The sequence below is a fragment of the Dendropsophus ebraccatus genome, chromosome 10 (genome assembly GCF_027789765.1).
Source record: "Dendropsophus ebraccatus isolate aDenEbr1 chromosome 10, aDenEbr1.pat, whole genome shotgun sequence".
NCBI classification, from domain to species: domain Eukaryota; kingdom Metazoa; phylum Chordata; class Amphibia; order Anura; family Hylidae; genus Dendropsophus; species Dendropsophus ebraccatus.
In genome coordinates, this window is record NC_091463.1 from 13,176,418 (window position 1) to 13,193,830 (window position 17,413).

At 51.5% G+C, this 17,413-nt stretch overlaps 1 protein-coding gene across 1 annotated transcript in view; it reads right to left on the reverse strand.

Annotated features, from left to right (window-relative positions):
- Positions 1–8,004, reverse strand: part of KCND1 (potassium voltage-gated channel subfamily D member 1) — a 42,552-nt gene extending 34,548 nt beyond the window's left edge. The window contains exon 1 of the mRNA XM_069985868.1: positions 7,921–8,004. The gene's annotated coding sequence lies outside the window, so the exon portion shown is untranslated. The remainder of the gene's footprint in view (positions 1–7,920) is intronic.
- Between the last annotated feature and the right edge of the window lie 9,409 nt (positions 8,005–17,413).

Below are 17,413 nucleotides of genomic sequence, written 5' to 3' on the forward strand. Positions count from 1 at the left end.
TGTCTCATTCTTTACTAGAGGTCTCTTACAGCTCTCCATCACATGTCTCATTCTTTACTAGAGGTCTCTTACAGCTCTCCATCACATGTCTCATTCTATACTAGAGGTCTCTCACAGCTCTCCATCACATGTCTCATTCTTTACTAGAGGTCTCTCACAGCTCTCCATCACATGTCTCATTCTATACTAGAGGTCTCTCACAGCTCTCCATCACATGTCTCATTCTTTACTAGGGGTCTCTCGCAGCTCTCCATCACATGTCTCATTCTATACTAGAGGTCTCTCACAACTCTCCATCACATGTCTCATTCTTTACTAGGTGTCTCTCACAGCTCTCCATCACATGTCTCATTCTATACTAGGGGTCTCTCACAGCTCTCCATCACATGTCTCATTCTTTACTAGGGGTCTCTCACAGCCCTCCATCACATGTCTCATTCTTTACTAGGGGTCTCTCACAGCTCTCCATCAGATTCCCAGGAGCAGATACTGACACCTTTCCATCTATCTGTTTGACCTCCTCTCTACAAGATATTACTGCGGTCTTCTCCAGCAGTTTTCTCCCCCTTCCTGGACCACTTTCCTTATGGTCCCATCAGCTGCTCCTCCTGTATACTGACAGACAGGTGCTCTTCACAGTCCCCACCAGCTGCCTCTACCTCTTCTTTACCAGAAGTTTGATGTTAGACTCTAGTCGTCTATACATGATAAAGTCAAAACTTACCTCTATTCCTGGTTAACTCTTTGATCTCCTCTCTATAGTTGTTAATCAGCTCTCAGCTCCCTACAATAGTCCCCGCTACTTATCCCCCTTCCCCAGTCCTCTTCTGCTCTCCATCTGGAGCCTCTGTGCTTTCTAGCAACAGTGTCATCCTCCTCTGTTACCTGTCAACAACCAGCAATCCCCTCTCATCTCCCCCAGCAATCCCCTCTCATCTCCCCCAGCAATCCTCCTCTCATCTCCCCCAGCAATCCCCTCTCATCTCCTCCAGCAATCTCCCTCTCATCTCCACCAGCAATCCCCCTCTCATCTCCCCCAGCAATCTCCTCTCATCTCCCCCAGCAATCCTCCTCTCATCTCCACCAGCAATCTCCTCTCATCTCCACCAGCAATCCCATCTCACCTCCACCAGCAATCCTCCTCTCATCTCCATCAGCAATCCCCCTCTCATCTCCATCAGCAATCCCCTCTCATCTCCACCAGCAATCCCCTCTCATCTCCCCCAGCAATCTCCCTCTCATCTCCACCAGCAATCCCATCTCATCTCCACCAGCAATCCTCCTCTCATCTCCACCAGAAATCCCATCTCATCTCCACCAGCAATCCCATCTCATCTCCACCAGCAATCTCCCTCTCATCTCCACCAGCAATCCCCTCTCATCTCCACCAGCAATCCCCCTCTCATCTCCACCAGCAATCCCCCTCTCATCTCCATCAGCAATCCCCTCTCATCTCCACCAGCAATCCCCCTCTCATCTCCACCAGCAATCCTCCTCTCATCTCCCCCAGCAATCCCCCTCTCATCTCCACCAGCAATCCCCCCTCATCTCCACCAGCAATCTCCTCTCATCTCCACCAGCAATCCCCCTCTCATCTCCACCAGCAATCCCCCTCTCATCTCCACCAGCAATCCTCCTCTCATCTCCACCAGCAATCCCCCTCTCATCTCCACCAGCAATCCTCCTCTCATCTCCACCAGCAATCCCCCTCTCATCTCCACCAGCAATCCTCCTCTCATCTCCACCAGCAATCCCCCTCTCATCTCCACCAGCAATCCCCCTCTCATCTCCACCAGCAATCCTCCTCTCATCTCCACCAGCAATCTCCTCTCATCTCCACCAGCAATCCTCCTCTCATGTCCACCAGCAATCCCCCTCTCATCTCCACCAGCAATCTCCTCTCACCTCCACCAGCAATCCCCTCTCATCTCCACCAGCAATCCCCCTCTCATGTCCACCAGCAATCCTCCTCTCATGTCCACCAGCAATCCCCCTCTCATGTCCACCAGCAACCCCCCTCTCATCTCCACCAGCAATCCCCCTCTCATCTCCACCAGCAATCCTCCTCTCATCTCCACCAGCAATCTCCTCTCACCTCCACCAGCAATCCCCCTCTCATCTCCACCAGCAATCCCCCTCTCATCTCCACCAGCAATCCCCTCTCATCTCCACCAGCAATCCCTTCTCATCTCCACCAGCAATCTCCTCTCATCTCCACCAGCAATCCCCTCTCATCTCCACCAGCAATCCCCTCTCATCTCCACCAGCAATCCCCTCTCATCTCCACCAGCAATCCCCTCTCATCTCCACCAGCAATCCCTTCTCATCTCCACCAGCAATCTCCTCTCATCTCCACCAGCAATCTCCTCTCATCTCCACCAGCAATCTCCTCTCATCTCCACCAGCAATCCTCCTCTCATCTCCACCAGCAATCCCCTCTCATCTCCACCAGCAATCCCCTCTCATTTCCACCAGCAATCTCCTCTCATCTCCACCAGCAATCCTCCTCTCATCTCCACCAGCAATCCTCTCTCATCTCCACCAGCAATCCCTTCTCATCTCCACCAGCAATCTCCTCTCACCTCCACCAGCAACCCCCCTCTCACCTCCACCAGCAATCCCCTCTCATCTCCACCAGCAATCCCCCTCTCACCTCCACCAGCAATCCCCCTCTCACCTCCACCAGCAATCCCCTCTCATCTCCACCAGCAATCCCCCTCTCACCTCCACCAGCAATCCCCCTCTCACCTCCACCAGCAATCTCCTCTCATCTCCACCAGCAATCCTCCTCTCATCTCCACCAGCAATCCCCCTCTCATCTCCACCAGCAATCCCCTCTCATCTCCACCAGCAATCCCCTCTCATCTCCACCAGCAATCCTCCTCTCATCTCCACCAGCAATCCCCTCTCATCTCCACCAGCAATCTCCTCTCACCTCCACCAGCAATCTCCTCTCACCTCCACCAGCAATCCCCTCTCATCTCCACCAGCAATCCCCTCTCATCTCCACCAGCAATCTCCTCTCACCTCCACCAGCAATCCCCCTCTCATCTCCACCAGCAATCCCCTCTCATCTCCACCAGCAATCCCTTCTCATCTCCACCAGCAATCTCCTCTCATCTCCACCAGCAATCCCCTCTCATCTCCACCAGCAATCCCCCTCTCATCTCCACCAGCAATCCCCTCTCATCTCCACCAGCAATCCCCTCTCATCTCCACCAGCAATCCCCCTCTCATCTCCACCAGCAATCCCCTCTCATCTCCACCAGCAATCCCTTCTGATCTCCACCAGCAATCCCCTCTCATCTCCACCAGCAATCCCCTCTCATCTCCACCAGCAATCTCCTCTCACCTCCACCAGCAATCTCCTCTCACCTCCACCAGCAATCCCCCCTCATCTCCACCAGCAATCTCCTCTCACCTCCACCAGCAATCCCCTCTCATCTCCACCAGCAATCTCCTCTCACCTCCACCAGCAATCCTCCTCTCACCTCCACCAGCAATCCCCCTCTCATCTCCACCAGCAATCCCCCTCTCATCTCCACCAGCAATCTCCTCTCACCTCCACCAGCAATCCCCCTCTCATCTCCACCAGCAATCCCCTCTCATCTCCACCAGCAATCCTCCTCTCATCTCCACCAGCAATCCCCCTCTCATCTCCACCAGCAATCCTCCTCTCATCTCCACCAGCAATCTCCTCTCATCTCCACCAGCAATCCCCCTTTCATCTCCACCAGCAATCCCCCTTTCATCTCCACCAGAAATCCCCTCTCATCTCCACCAGCAATCCCCTCTCATCTCCACCAGCAATCCCCCTCTCATCTCCACCAGCAATCCTCCTCTCATCTCCACCAGCAATCTCCTCTCACCTCCACCAGCAATCCCCTCTCATCTCCACCAGCAATCCCCCCTCATCTCCACCAGCAATCTCCTCTCACCTCCACCAGCAATCCCCCTCTCATCTCCACCAGCAATCCCCCCTCATCTCCACCAGCAATCTCCTCTCACCTCCACCAGCAATCTCTCTCATCTCCACCAGCAATCCCCCTCTCATCTCCACCAGCAATCCCCTCTCATCTCCACCAGCAATCCCCCTCTCATCTCCACCAGCAATCCTCCTCTCATCTCCCCCAGCAATCCCCTCTCATCTCCACCAGCAATCTCCTCTCATCTCCACCAGCAATCCCCCTCTCATCTCCACCAGCAATCCCCCTCTCATCTCCACCAGCAATCCCCTCTCATCTCCACCAGCAATCCTCCTCTCATCTCCCCCAGCAATCCCCTCTCATCTCCCCCAGCAATCTCCCTCTCATCTCCCCCAGCAATCTCCCTCTCATCTCCCCCAGCAATCTCCTCTCATCTCCACCAGCAATCCCCCTCTCATCTCCACCAGCAATCCCCTCTCATCTCCCCCAGCAATCTCCCTCTCATCTCCCCCAGCAATCTCCTCTCATCTCCACCAGCAATCCCCCTCTCATCTCCACCAGCAATCCCCCTCTCATCTCCACCAGCAATCCCCTCTCATCTCCACCAGCAATCCCCCTCTCATCTCCACCAGCAATCCCCCTCTCATCTCCACCAGCAATCCCTTCTCACCTCCACCAGCAATCCCCCTCTCATCTCCACCAGCAATCCCCCTCTCATCTCCACCAGCAATCCCCCTCTCATCTCCACCAGCAATCCCCCTCTCACCTCCACCAGCAATCTCTCTCATCTCCACCAGCAATCCCCCTCTCATCTCCACCAGTTTGTCCCTATTTGCCACCAGCAGCCCCAGTTGGCCACTTGGAGCCTCCCTTTTGATGTCTTTCAGCAGTCCCTATTGGCACTTGCAGCCCCCTCTGATCTCCCCCAGCCGTCCTATTGGCAACTGCAAACCCCTCATATCTCCTCCCAGCAGTCTCTATTGCCTCTCGCAGTCCCCCTGTGATCACCCTCCTGAAGTTCCTATTACCACCTGCTGCCCCCTCTAATCTCCCCCAGCAGCCCCCTCTGATCTTCCTCAGCAGCCCCCTCTGATCCCCCAGCAGCCCCCTCTGATCCCCCAGCAGCCCCCCTCTGATCAACCCCAGCAGTCCCAATTGCCACCTGCAGCCCCCCTCTGATCTCCCCCAGCAGCCCTCCTGATCCCCCAGCATCCCCCTCTAATCTCACAGCAGCCCCTCTGATTCCCCCAGCAGCCCTATGTGATCTCCCCCTGCCATACTCTCTGATCTCTCCCAACCGGCCCCTCTGATCCCCCTAGCAGTCCCTATTGCCACCTGCATTGCCCCTCTGATCTCCCCCAGCATCCCCTCTGATCCCCCAGCAGTCCCCTCTGATCTCCCCCAACACCCCCTCTGACCCCCCAGCAGTCCCCTCTGCTCCCCCCAGCAGTCCCTTCTGATCTCCCCCAACACCCCCTCTGATCCCCCCAGCAGTCCCTATTGCCCTCAGCAGTCCCTCTTATCTCCCCCAGCAGCCCCCCTCTAAACCCCCCAGCAGTCCCCTCTGATCCCCCAGCATCCCCTCTGATCCCCCAGCACTCCCCTCTGATCTCCCCCAGCACCCCCTCTGAGCCCCCTCTGATCCCCCCAGCAGTCCCCTCTGATCTCCCCCCGCAGTCCCCTCTGATCCCCCAGCAGCCCCCTCTGAGCCCCCCAGCAGTCCCCTCTTATCCCCCAGCAGTCCCCTCTGATGCCCCCAGCACCCCTCTGATCCCCCCAGCAGTCCCCTCTGATCCCCAAGCACACCCTCTGATCCCCCCAGCACCCCCTCTGATCCCCCCCAGCAGTCCCCTCTGATCTCCCCCAGCAGCCCCCTCTGATCTCCCCAGCACCCTCTCTTATCCCCCCAGCAGTCCCCTCTGATCTCCCCCAGCAGTCCCCTCTGATCTCCCCCAGCAGTCCCCTCTGATCGCCCCCAGCACCCCCTCTGATCCCCCCAGCAGCCCCCTCTGGTCTCCCCCAGCAGTCCCCTCTGATCTCCCCCAGCAGTCCCCTCTGATCCCCCCAGCACCCTCTCTTATCCCCCCAGCAGTCCCCTCTGATCCCCCCAGCACCTCCTCTTATCCCCCCAGCAGTCCCCTCTGATCTTCCCCCAGCAGTCCCCTCTGATCTCCCCCCAGCAGTCCCCTCTGATCTCCCCCCAGCAGTCCCCTCTGATCTCCCCCAGCAGTCCCCTCTGATCCCCCCAGCAGCCCCCTGTTTCCCCCCAGCAGTCCCTTCTGATCCCCCCCAGCAGTCTCCGCAGTCCCCTCTGATCCCCCCAGCAGTCCCCTCTGATCTCCCCCAGCAGTCCCCTCTGATCCCCGCAGCAGTCCCCTCTGATCTCCCCCAGCAGTCCCCTCTGATCTCCCCCAGCAGTCCCCTCTGATCCCCCCAGCACCCCCTCTGATCCCCCCAGCAGTCCCCTCTGATCTCCCCAACAGTCCCCTCTGATCCCCCCAGAAGTCCCCTCTGATCTCCCCCATCAGTCCCCTCTGATCTCTGGCAGCAGTCCCCTCTGATCTCCCCCAGCAGTCCCCTCTGATCCCCCCAGCACCCCCTCTGATCCCCCCAGCAGTCCCCTCTGATCTCCCCCAGCAGTCCCCTCTGATCTCCCCCAGCAGTCCCCTCTGATCCCCCCAGCACCCCCTCTGATCCCCCCAGCAGTCCCCTCTGATCTCCCCAACAGTCCCCTCTGATCCCCCCAGCAGTCCCCTCTGATCTCCCCCAGCAGTCCCCTCTGATCTCCCCCATCAGTCCCCTCTGATCTCCGGCAGCAGTCCCCTCTGATCTCCCCCAGCAGTCCCCTCTGATCCCCCCAGCACCCCCTCTGATCCCCCCAGCAGTCCCCTCTGATCTCCCCAACAGTCCCCTCTGATCCCCCCAGCAGTCCCCTCTGATCTCCCCCAGCAGTCCCCTCTGATCTCCCCAACAGTCCCCTCTGATCCCCCCAGCACCCCCTCTGATCCCCCCAGCACTCCCTCTGATCCCCCCAGCAGTCCCCTCTGATCCCCCCAGCAGTCCCCTCTGATCTCCCCCAGCAGTCCCCTCTGATCCCCCCAGCACCCCCTCTGATCTCCCCCAGCAGTCCCCTCTGATCTCCCCCAGCACCCCCTCTGATCTCCCCCAGCAGTCCCCTCTAATCTCCCCCAGCAGTCCCCTCTGATCCCCCCAGCAGTCCCCTCTGATCCCCCCAGCACCCCCTCTGATCCCCCCAGCACCCCCTCTGATCCCCCCGGCACCCCCTCTGATCCCCCCAGCAGTCCCCTCTGATCTCCCCCAGCAGTCCCCCCTCTGATCCCCCCAGCACCCCCTCTGATTCCCCCAGCACCCCCTCTGGTCCCCCCGGCACCTCCTCTGATCCCCCCAGCACCCCCTCTGGTCCCCCCGGCACCCCCTCTGATCCCCCCAGCACCCCCTCTGGTCCCCCCGGCACCCCCTCTGATCCCCCCGGCACCCCCTCTGGTCCCCCCGGCACCCCCTCTGATCCCCCCGGCACCCCCTCTGGTCCCCCCGGCACCCCCTCTGATCCCCCCAGCACCCCCTCTGATCCCCCCAGCACCCCCTCTGATCTCCCCCAGCAGTCCCCCCTCTGATCTCCCCCAGCAGTCCCCTCTGATCCCCCCAGTCCCCCCTCTGATCCCCCCGGCACCCCCTCTGGTCCCCCCGGCACCCCCTCTGATCCCCCCAGCACCCCCTCTGATCTCCCCCAGCAGTCCCCCCTCTGATCTCCCCCAGCAGTCCCCCCTCTGATCCCCCAGCAGTCCCCTCTGATCCCCCCAGCCCCCCTCTGATCCCCCCGGCACCCCCTCTGATCCCCCCAGCACCCCCTCTGATCCCCCCAGCAGTCCCCCCTCTGATCCCCCCAGCAGTCCCTATTGCCACCTGCAGTCTGTGCTCTCAGCAGTGCCTGCTCCCACCAGCTGTGCTGTCTAGCAGGGTGCTCAGTCCTTACCTGGTGTCCCTGCTGTCCGGGTAGCTGCTCCTCTCCTCAGTGGTCCAGCACAGGAGTCACCCCGGGGCTCCTTCCCTCATCTCACAGCCTGGATGAGGAGAGTTCCCCCCTCCCTATCTCCATCGCTCCCTCCCTCCTCTCTCCATCCTCCTCACTCCCTTCTTCTCATCTCTTAATCGTTCTGCAGGAGGAGGAGGAGGGACCTGGCGGAGGCTCCAGCACTGATCCAGGGACCAGTGGGTGCAAGGATTGGGGATCGCATGGGGCATTAACCCCTGACAAGCCAGGCACCACGAGGATTAACCCCTAGATTGCTGCATCCCTCATGGACAGCAGTGTCAGCCTCTGCACTGCAGCACTGGAGCCAGATGTGGGGACAGGATGACAGCAGCAGTAACTTAGAGACCTAGGTAATAGCATGAGAGCAGCTACAGGGGAGGATGGGGGGATTCTATCTGCAGGGAACATGAGGGGGTATTACCCTCTGCAGGGCAGCTCTGGGGTCCAGGGAGTGCAGTGCAGCTGGAGGGAGAACCCTGGGACACAATGGTGGGATCTCTGCACTGCAGTCTGATACAGGTGCTGGGGGATAAACCTGTGCACTGCAGCCAGATGCAGGGATATGATGGGAGTAGTAGTATATGTGCACTGCAGCCAGATGCAGGGATATGATGGGAGTAGTAGTATATGCACTGCAGCCAGATGCAGGGATATGATGGGAGTAGTAGTATATGCACTGCAGCCAGATGCAGGGATATGATGGGAGTAGTAGTATATGTGCACTGCAGCCAGATGCAGGGATATGATGGGAGTAGTAGTATATGTGCACTGCAGTCAGATGCAGGGATATGATGTGAGGAGTAGTAGTATATGTACTGCAGCCAGATGCAGGGATATGATGGGAGTAGTAGTATATGTGCTGCAGCCAGATGCAGGGATATGATGGGAGTAGTAGTATATGTGCACTGCAGCCAGATGCAGGGATATGATGGGAGTAGTAGTATATGTGCTGCAGCCAGATGCAGGGATATGATGGGAGTAGTAGTATATGTGCACTGCAGCCAGATGTAGGGATATGATGGGAGTAGTAGTATATGCACTGCAGCCAGATGCAGGGATATGATGGCAGTAGTAGTATATGCACTGCAGCCAGATGCAGGGATATGATGGGAGTAGTAGTATATGCACTGCAGCCAGATGCAGGGATATGATGGGAGTAGTAGTATATGTGCACTGCAGCCAGATGCAGGGATATGATGGGAGTAGTAGTATATGCACTGCAGCCAGATGCAGGGATATGATGGGAGTAGTAGTATATGTGCTGCAGCCAGATGCAGGGATATGATGGGAGTAGTAGTATATGTGCACTGCAGCCAGATGCAGGGATATGATGGGAGTAGTAGTATATGTGCACTGCAGCCAGATGCAGGGATATGATGGGAGTAGTAGTATATGTGCACTTTAGCCAGATGCAGGGATATGATGGGAGTAGTAGTATATGTGCTGTAGCCAGATGCAGCGGATATAATTGGAGTAGTAGTATATGTGCTGCAGCCAGATGCAGGGATATGATGGGAGTAGTAGTATATGCACTGCAGCCAGATGCAGGGATATGATGGGAGTAGTAGTATATGCACTGCAGCCAGATGCAGGGATATGATGGGAGTAGTAGTATATGCACTGCAGCCAGATGCAGGGATATGATGGCAGTAGTAGTATATGCACTGCAGCCAGATGCAGGGATATGATGGGAGTAGTAGTATATGTGCACTGCAGCCAGATGCAGGGATATGATGGGAGTAGTAGTATATGTACTGCAGCCAGATGCAGGGATATGATGGGAGTAGTAGTATATGTACTGCAGCCAGATGCAGGGATATGATGGGAGTAGTAGTATATGTACTGCAGCCAGATGCAGGGATATGATGGGAATAGTAGTATATGTACTGCAGCCAGATGCAGGGATATGATGGGAGTAGTAGTATATGTGCTGCAGCCAGATGCAGGGATATGATGGGATTAGTAGTATATGTGCACTGCAGTCAGATGCAGGGATATGATGGGAGTAGTAGTATATGTACTGCAGCCAGATGCAGCGGATATGATGGGAGTAGTAGTCTATGTACTGCAGCCAGATGCAGCGGATATGATGGGAGTAGTAGTATATGTGCTGCAGTCAGATGCAGGGAAATGATGGGAGTAGTAGTATATGTGCTGCAGTCAGATGCAGGGATATGATGGGAGTAGTAGTATATGTACTGCAGCCAGATGCAGGGATATGATGGGAGTAGTAGTATATGTGCTACAGCCAGATGCAGCGGATATGATGGGAGTAGTAGTATATGTGCACCGCAGCCAGATGCAGCGGATATGATGGGAGTAGTAGTATATGTGCTACAGCCAGATGCAGGGATATGATGGGAGTAGTAGTAGTATATGTGCTGTAGCCAGATGCAGCGGATATGATGGGAGTAGTAGTAGTATATGTGCTGTAGCCAGATGCAGCGTATATGATGGGAGTAGTAGTATAAGTGCTGTAGCCAGCTGCAGCATATATGATGGGAGTAGTAGTATATGTGGTGCAGCCAGATGCAGGGATATGATGGGACTAGTAGTATATGTGCTGTAGCTAGATGCAGGGATATGATGGGAGTAGTAGTATATGTGCTGTAGCCAGATGCAGCGGATATGATGGGAGTAGTAGTATATGTGCACTGCAGCCAGATGCAGCGGATATGATGGGAGTAGTAGTATATGTACTGCAGCCAGATGCAGGGATATGATGGGAGTAGTAGTATATGTGCTGCAGTCAGATGCAGGGATATGATGGGAGTAGTAGTATATGTGCTGCAACCAGATGCAGGGATATCATGGGAGTAGTAGTATATGTGCACTGCAGCCAGATGCAGCGGATATGATCGAGTAGTAGTATATGTGCTTTGCAGCCAGATGGGTATGATGGGAGTAGTAGTATATGTGCTGTAGCCAGATGCAGCGGATATGATGGGAGTAGTAGTATATGTGCTGCAGCCAGATGCAGGGATATGATGGGAGTAGTAGTATATGTGCTGCAGCCAGATGCAGGGATATGATGGGAGTAGTAGTATATGTGCTGCAGCCAGATGCAGGGATATGATGGGAGTATTACTATATGTGCTGCAGCACTGGAGGCAGATGCAGCGGTTATGATGGGAGTAGTAGTTTATGTTCACTGCAGCCAGATGCAGTGGTTATAACGGTAGTGTTAATGGATATGATGAGAGTAGACATATATGTGCAGCAGCCAGATGCAGCAGATATGATGGGAGTATTGATGGATATGATGGGAGTATTGATATACACTGCAGCACTGAAGGGATGGAAGAATAATGTCAGTGCTGTATCCAGATCCAGGGATCAGTCCTGCAATATAACTGTCAGGTTGGCGGGGGAGGGGGGGGGGACGCCATTGTCAGGTCTCTCCCATTGGGTTCAGGTCAGGGGTCACAGAGTTGTGGCCGATCCTGTGTGGCCCCGGCTGTGGATTAGGGTCATTGCTAGAAGATGAAGCTTGGGCCCAGTCTGAGCACCAGAGCGCTCTGGATCAGGATTCCATTAGGTCCATTGCTTCATTCGGCTTTCCCTCCACCCTGACCAGTCTCCCTGACCCCCACCCCCACCCCCCAAGTGTGATGCTGCCCCCACCAGGCCCCGAATACGCAGAGGAAAAGCTCTCCACAATATGGATTACAGGGCAGATTCCAAGAGGAATCAATAGGAAGCAAATATAGAGGCCAAATCCATGGGAAGAAAAATCTGGAATAAAATCAATACGACGCAACATACACACATACATCTCCTGTATACAGCATGCTGGTATAACCTGGGTATATATACCTGTATATAATTATATATGTATAACCTGGAGATCTCCTGTATATAATTATATATGTCCATCTTTGTCCTGTATATAGTGATGAGGACCATGCTGGTATAACCTGGGGATCTCCTGTATATAATTATATATGTCCATCTTTGTCCTGTATATAGTGATGAGGACCATGGTGGTATAACCTGGGTATATATACCTGTATATAATTATATATGTCCATCTTTGTCCTGTATATAGTGATGAGGACCATGGTGGTATAACCTGGGTATATATACCTGTATATAATTATATATGTCCATCTTTGTCCTGTATATAGTGATGAGGACCATGCTGGTATAACCTGGGTATATATACCTGTATATAATTATATATGTACAGCTGGTATAACCTGGGGATCTCCTGTATATAATTATATATGTCCATCTTTGTCCTGTATATAGTGATGAGGACCATGCTGGTATAACCTGGGGATCTCCTGTATATAATTATATATGTCCATCTTTGTCCTGTATATAGTGATGAGGACCATGCTGGTATAACCTGGGGATCTCCTGTATATAATTATATATGTCCATCTTTGTCCTGTATATAGTGATGAGGACCATGCTGATATAACCTGGGTATATATACCTGTTTATAATTATATATGTCCATCTTTGTCCTGTATATAGTGATGAGGACCATGCTGGTATAACCTGGGTATATATACCTGTATATAATTATATATGTACAGCTGGTATAACCTGGAGATCTCCTGTATATAATTATATATATCCATCTTTGTCCTGTATATAGTGATGAGGACCATGCTGGTATAACCTGGGGATCTCCTGTATATAATTATATATGTCCATCTTTGTCCTGTATATAGTGATGAGGACCATGCTGGTATAATCTGGGGATCTCCTGTATATAATTATATATGTCCATCTTTGTCCTGTATATAGTGATGAGGACCATGCTGATATAACCTGGGTATATATACCTGTATATAATTATATATGTCCATCTTTGTCCTGTATATAGTGATGAGGACCATGCTGGTATAACCTGGGTATATATACCTGTATATAATTATATATGTACAGCTGGTATAACCTGGGGATCTCCTGTATATAATTATATATGTCCATCTTTGTCCTGTATATAGTGATGAGGACCATGCTGGTATAACCTGGGGATCTCCTGTATATAATTATATATGTCCATCTTTGTCCTGTATATAGTGATGAGGACCATGCTGATATAACCTGGGTATATATACCTGTATATAATTATATATGTCCATCTTTGTCCTGTATATAGTGATGAGGACCATGCTGGTATAACCTGGGTATATATACCTGTATATAATTATATATGTACAGCTGGTATAACCTGGAGATCTCCTGTATATAATTATATATGTCCATCTTTGTCCTGTATATAGTGATGAGGACCATGCTGGTATAACCTGGGGATCTCCTGTATATAATTATATATGTCCATCTTTGTCCTGTATATAGTGATGAGGACCATGCTGATATAACCTGGGTATATATACCTGTATATAATTATATATGTCCATCTTTGTCCTGTATATAGTGATGAGGACCATGCTGGTATAACCTGGGTATATATACCTGTATATAATTATATATGTACAGCTGGTATAACCTGGAGATCTCCTGTATATAATTATATATATCCATCTTTGTCCTGTATATAGTGATGAGGACCATGCTGGTATAACCTGGGGATCTCCTGTATATAATTATATATGTCCATCTTTGTCCTGTATATAGTGATGAGGACCATGCTGATATAACCTGGGTATATATACCTGTATATAATTATATATGTCCATCTTTGTCCTGTATATAGTGATGAGGACCATGCTGGTATAACCTGGGTATATATACCTGTATATAATTATATATGTACAGCTGGTATAACCTGGAGATCTCCTGTATATAATTATATATGTCCATCTTTGTCCTGTATATAGTGATGAGGACCATGGTGGTATAACCTGGGTATGTATACCTGTATATAATTATATATGTACAGCTGGTATAACCTGGGGATCTCCTGTATATAATTATATATATCCATCTTTGTCCTGTATATAGTGATGAGGACCATGCTGGTATAACCTGGGGATCTCCTGTATATAATTATATATGTCCATCTTTGTCCTGTATATAGTGATGAGGACCATGGTGGTATAACCTGGGTATATATACCTGTATATAATTATATATGTCCATCTTTGTCCTGTATATAGTGATGAGGACCATGCTGGTATAACCTGGCTCTGTAACACATGTATGGGCCAGCTCTGGCACTATTACAGTATCGGTAATGTATCACCATGTATTCTCTCGCCTTCCCTCAGTGATGTACAGATTTCCTGTCTGGCCACTTGCAGGCCGCGGGTAATTGTGTCTCGTCTCCGGCTTTGTCCTGCTTCGTGTGATGCTCTGACCTGCTCTGAATTGTAAATGTGCAGCGTGTGAGGTTAGCCGGGGCTGCATCGGGGTAATAAGCTGCTGGTCAATGAGCTGTGCTTCTTCTCGGGGCGTCACATGCTGCGGATCGTTGGCCGTCACCAATGTTACGTTAATTGAAAATCTTTACGAGGACGAGACGTGTGACTCACTAAGTCTGCTCATAGGGAACTAAGACCAAGACCTGTCCTCTCTAGCTGTTGCAAAACTACAACTCCCAGCATGCCCGGGAAGCCAGTTTACATTAGATGTGATGCAGCCCGATCCTGGAGTGGATCCATGTGGCCAAAGTTGTACCACACACACTGCCCGTGGTGGGACCTTTATTTTCCGCTCTATTACAGGGTCTCCATGTGGCGTACAGGCCTCAATCATAGCAATATCTTCTAATAGGGCATTTGGTGGGTAAACCAGGGTCACTGGGAGACCACACCCCATTGTTTTTCCTCATAAACACTAAAAGTAAACAAATAAAATATTAAATATATCCCAATAGAACGAGACTCAATGTTCCCTGATTCATTGCAGGATCGGTGCACAGAGGAGTCGCCCCCCGCAGTGTCGGCGCAGCACTGCCAATAGCTGCGCATTTATTATAGCAAATTACGCCATTGCGATATGTCCCCCTCCAGCGAGAAGAGGGGGAAAGTTTACACTTCGTATTATCAAGAGGCAACAAAAAAGCAGAAAAAGTGTAAACGGCATCTGTTCTGCCCGGAGATGATGGAAGTGACGTTTATATCATCGCTGGGATAATTAGACGAAAGGAAAACTGTAATTAGAGGAGAGAGATTGAGCTGGGAGTAAGAAGACAAGACTGCGGCTAGCTACAAGGAGGGACTCGGCCCTTAAAGGGACAGTCCAGGCAAAACTCATGAAAGAGGGCGGAGCGTGACACATAGGTTCAAAGATTGACAAAGAGAGAACTGTTGTGCCATGCCCCGCCCCCATGACACACGGCATCAGCTCCTTACATTATAAGTCTATGTTCACGCAACATATCTTTTCGTAAAAGTACGGCCGTTGTTGCCAATTACAAAAAGATAGGTTGCCTTGTCTTCTACAAAATCCCGTCCGGAATGTATATACATAGTATACGCTCTGGCCAGGATCTCTCGCAGCATCGTAGTAAACCTACATGTCAGTTTTCTGCAGCCGTTCTGTGAGCTGGCCGGGTCACAGAACGGACGTTTTTTTGCGCATGCTCCATGTAAAGGGAGAGTTAGCCATGTATTACAGCTGACTGTCAGTGCCTGTGGCCAGTATAGGTGATAACTCCGATTCCAGCCATTTAACCCAGTAGATGCCATGGTCAACCATAGCATCTAAGTGGTTAGTCCCCTCGGTCATCCAACTATCCCCTAAGCAGTGAGAGCACAAGGTGTTGTGGGTAAAGGGGTACTCCAATACAAAATCTTTTTCTTTCAAATCAACTGGTGTCAGAAAGTTCTAGACATTTGTAATTTACTTCAATTTAAAAATCTTAAGTCTTCTAGTACTTATCAGCTGCTGTATGTCCTGCAGGAGATGTTGTTTTATTATCAGTCTGACACATGGCTCTCTGCTGACATCTCTGGCTGAGACAGGAACTCTCCTGAGTAGGAGAGGCTTTTTTATGGGAATCCCTATAGAAAACCTCTCTTGCTCTGGACAGTTCCTGACATGAACAGAGGTGGCAGCAGAGAGCACTGTGTCAGACTGAAAAGAAAACATTTCCTGCAGGACATACAGCAGCTGATAAGTAGTGGAAGACTTGAGATTTTTAAATAGGAGTAAATTATAAATCTATATACCCCTTTAAGATGGCAGCTAGGGGTCTATTAATGTCAAGGACTGCCATGTTGGGGCTCCTAGTTCACGCTGCCAAAGGCTGGCTATACTAATGGAATGGTCAGATTAAGCAGTGCATTGTACAAGGAGTAACTTGTTCAGGTCCCAAAGGAGGACTAAATGTATAAGTAAAAAAAAAAATGTTAAAAACAAAAACCCACAACCATTAAAAGTGATAATGCATCCTTCTCCTATTTATCTTATGAAATAATAATTAACATAATTGGTAAGATGACGACGTTTGGAAGTAAACTATTAAAATAGAATGTTACTTATCCGCATGGAGAATGTTATCAGGAAAAGGACATTTACAGTGAAAAACTGTACTTGTAAAAACTTTCGGACTTAAAAGGGGAACTCCAGAGGGAAAAAAATGATTTTTTAAATCAACTGGTGTCAGAAAGTTATATAGATTTGTAAATGATGTCAATTAAAAAATCTCCAGTTTTCCAGTACTTATCAGCTGCTGTGTATCCTGCTGGAAGTGATGTATTCTTTCCAGTGTGACACAGTGCTCTCTGCTGCCACCTCTGTCCATGTCAGGATCCGTTTCAAGTCCGCTCAGATCCCGCCTCTGTCACCGACTGGCTGGACGTCATGTCTCCAGCCCGCATCAGACACCAGGAAGCGACCGAAGTGCCGCGATACGGGACCCGCCGCTGGATCCGGGGAGGTGAGTGGACATCTTTTCTCTCAGCCACCTCCTCCCTGGCCAGATCCAAAAATAGCCCCCCCCCCCCCACTGGAGTACCCCTTTAAAGGGGTTATCCAGCGCTACAAAAAACATGGCCACTTTCCCCCCCTCTCTTGTCTCCAGTTCAGGTGCGGTTTGCAATTAATCTCTATTTATTTCAATGGAGCAGAGTTTGAAACCCCACCCAATCTGGAGACAAGAGAGGGGGAAAAGCGGCCATGTTTTTGTAGCGTTGGATAACCTCTTTAAAGAGAACCTGTCACCCGCCATTACGGCGCAGAGCCTGCGCGACCCCCCGGTGGAGCCCTGGATACTTACCTTTTCCTGCAAGTCCCGCTCCTGGACCCGTTCCCGGGATGGAGATCTCGCCTTCGGAAGCTGTACGCGCGCTGCAGGGATGAGTCCGACGCCCATAGAGAATGGCGGCTCCAGCCATTCTCTATGGGCATCGGACTGATCTATGGTAATTTGCATACAGCACGCGCTCACCTTCTGGCGCCAATATCTCCATCGAGGGCCCAGGTCCAGGAGCAGGACTTGCAGGAAAGGGTAAGTATCCGGGGCTCCACCGGGGGGTCGGGCGGGCTCTGCGCTGTAATGCCGAGTGAC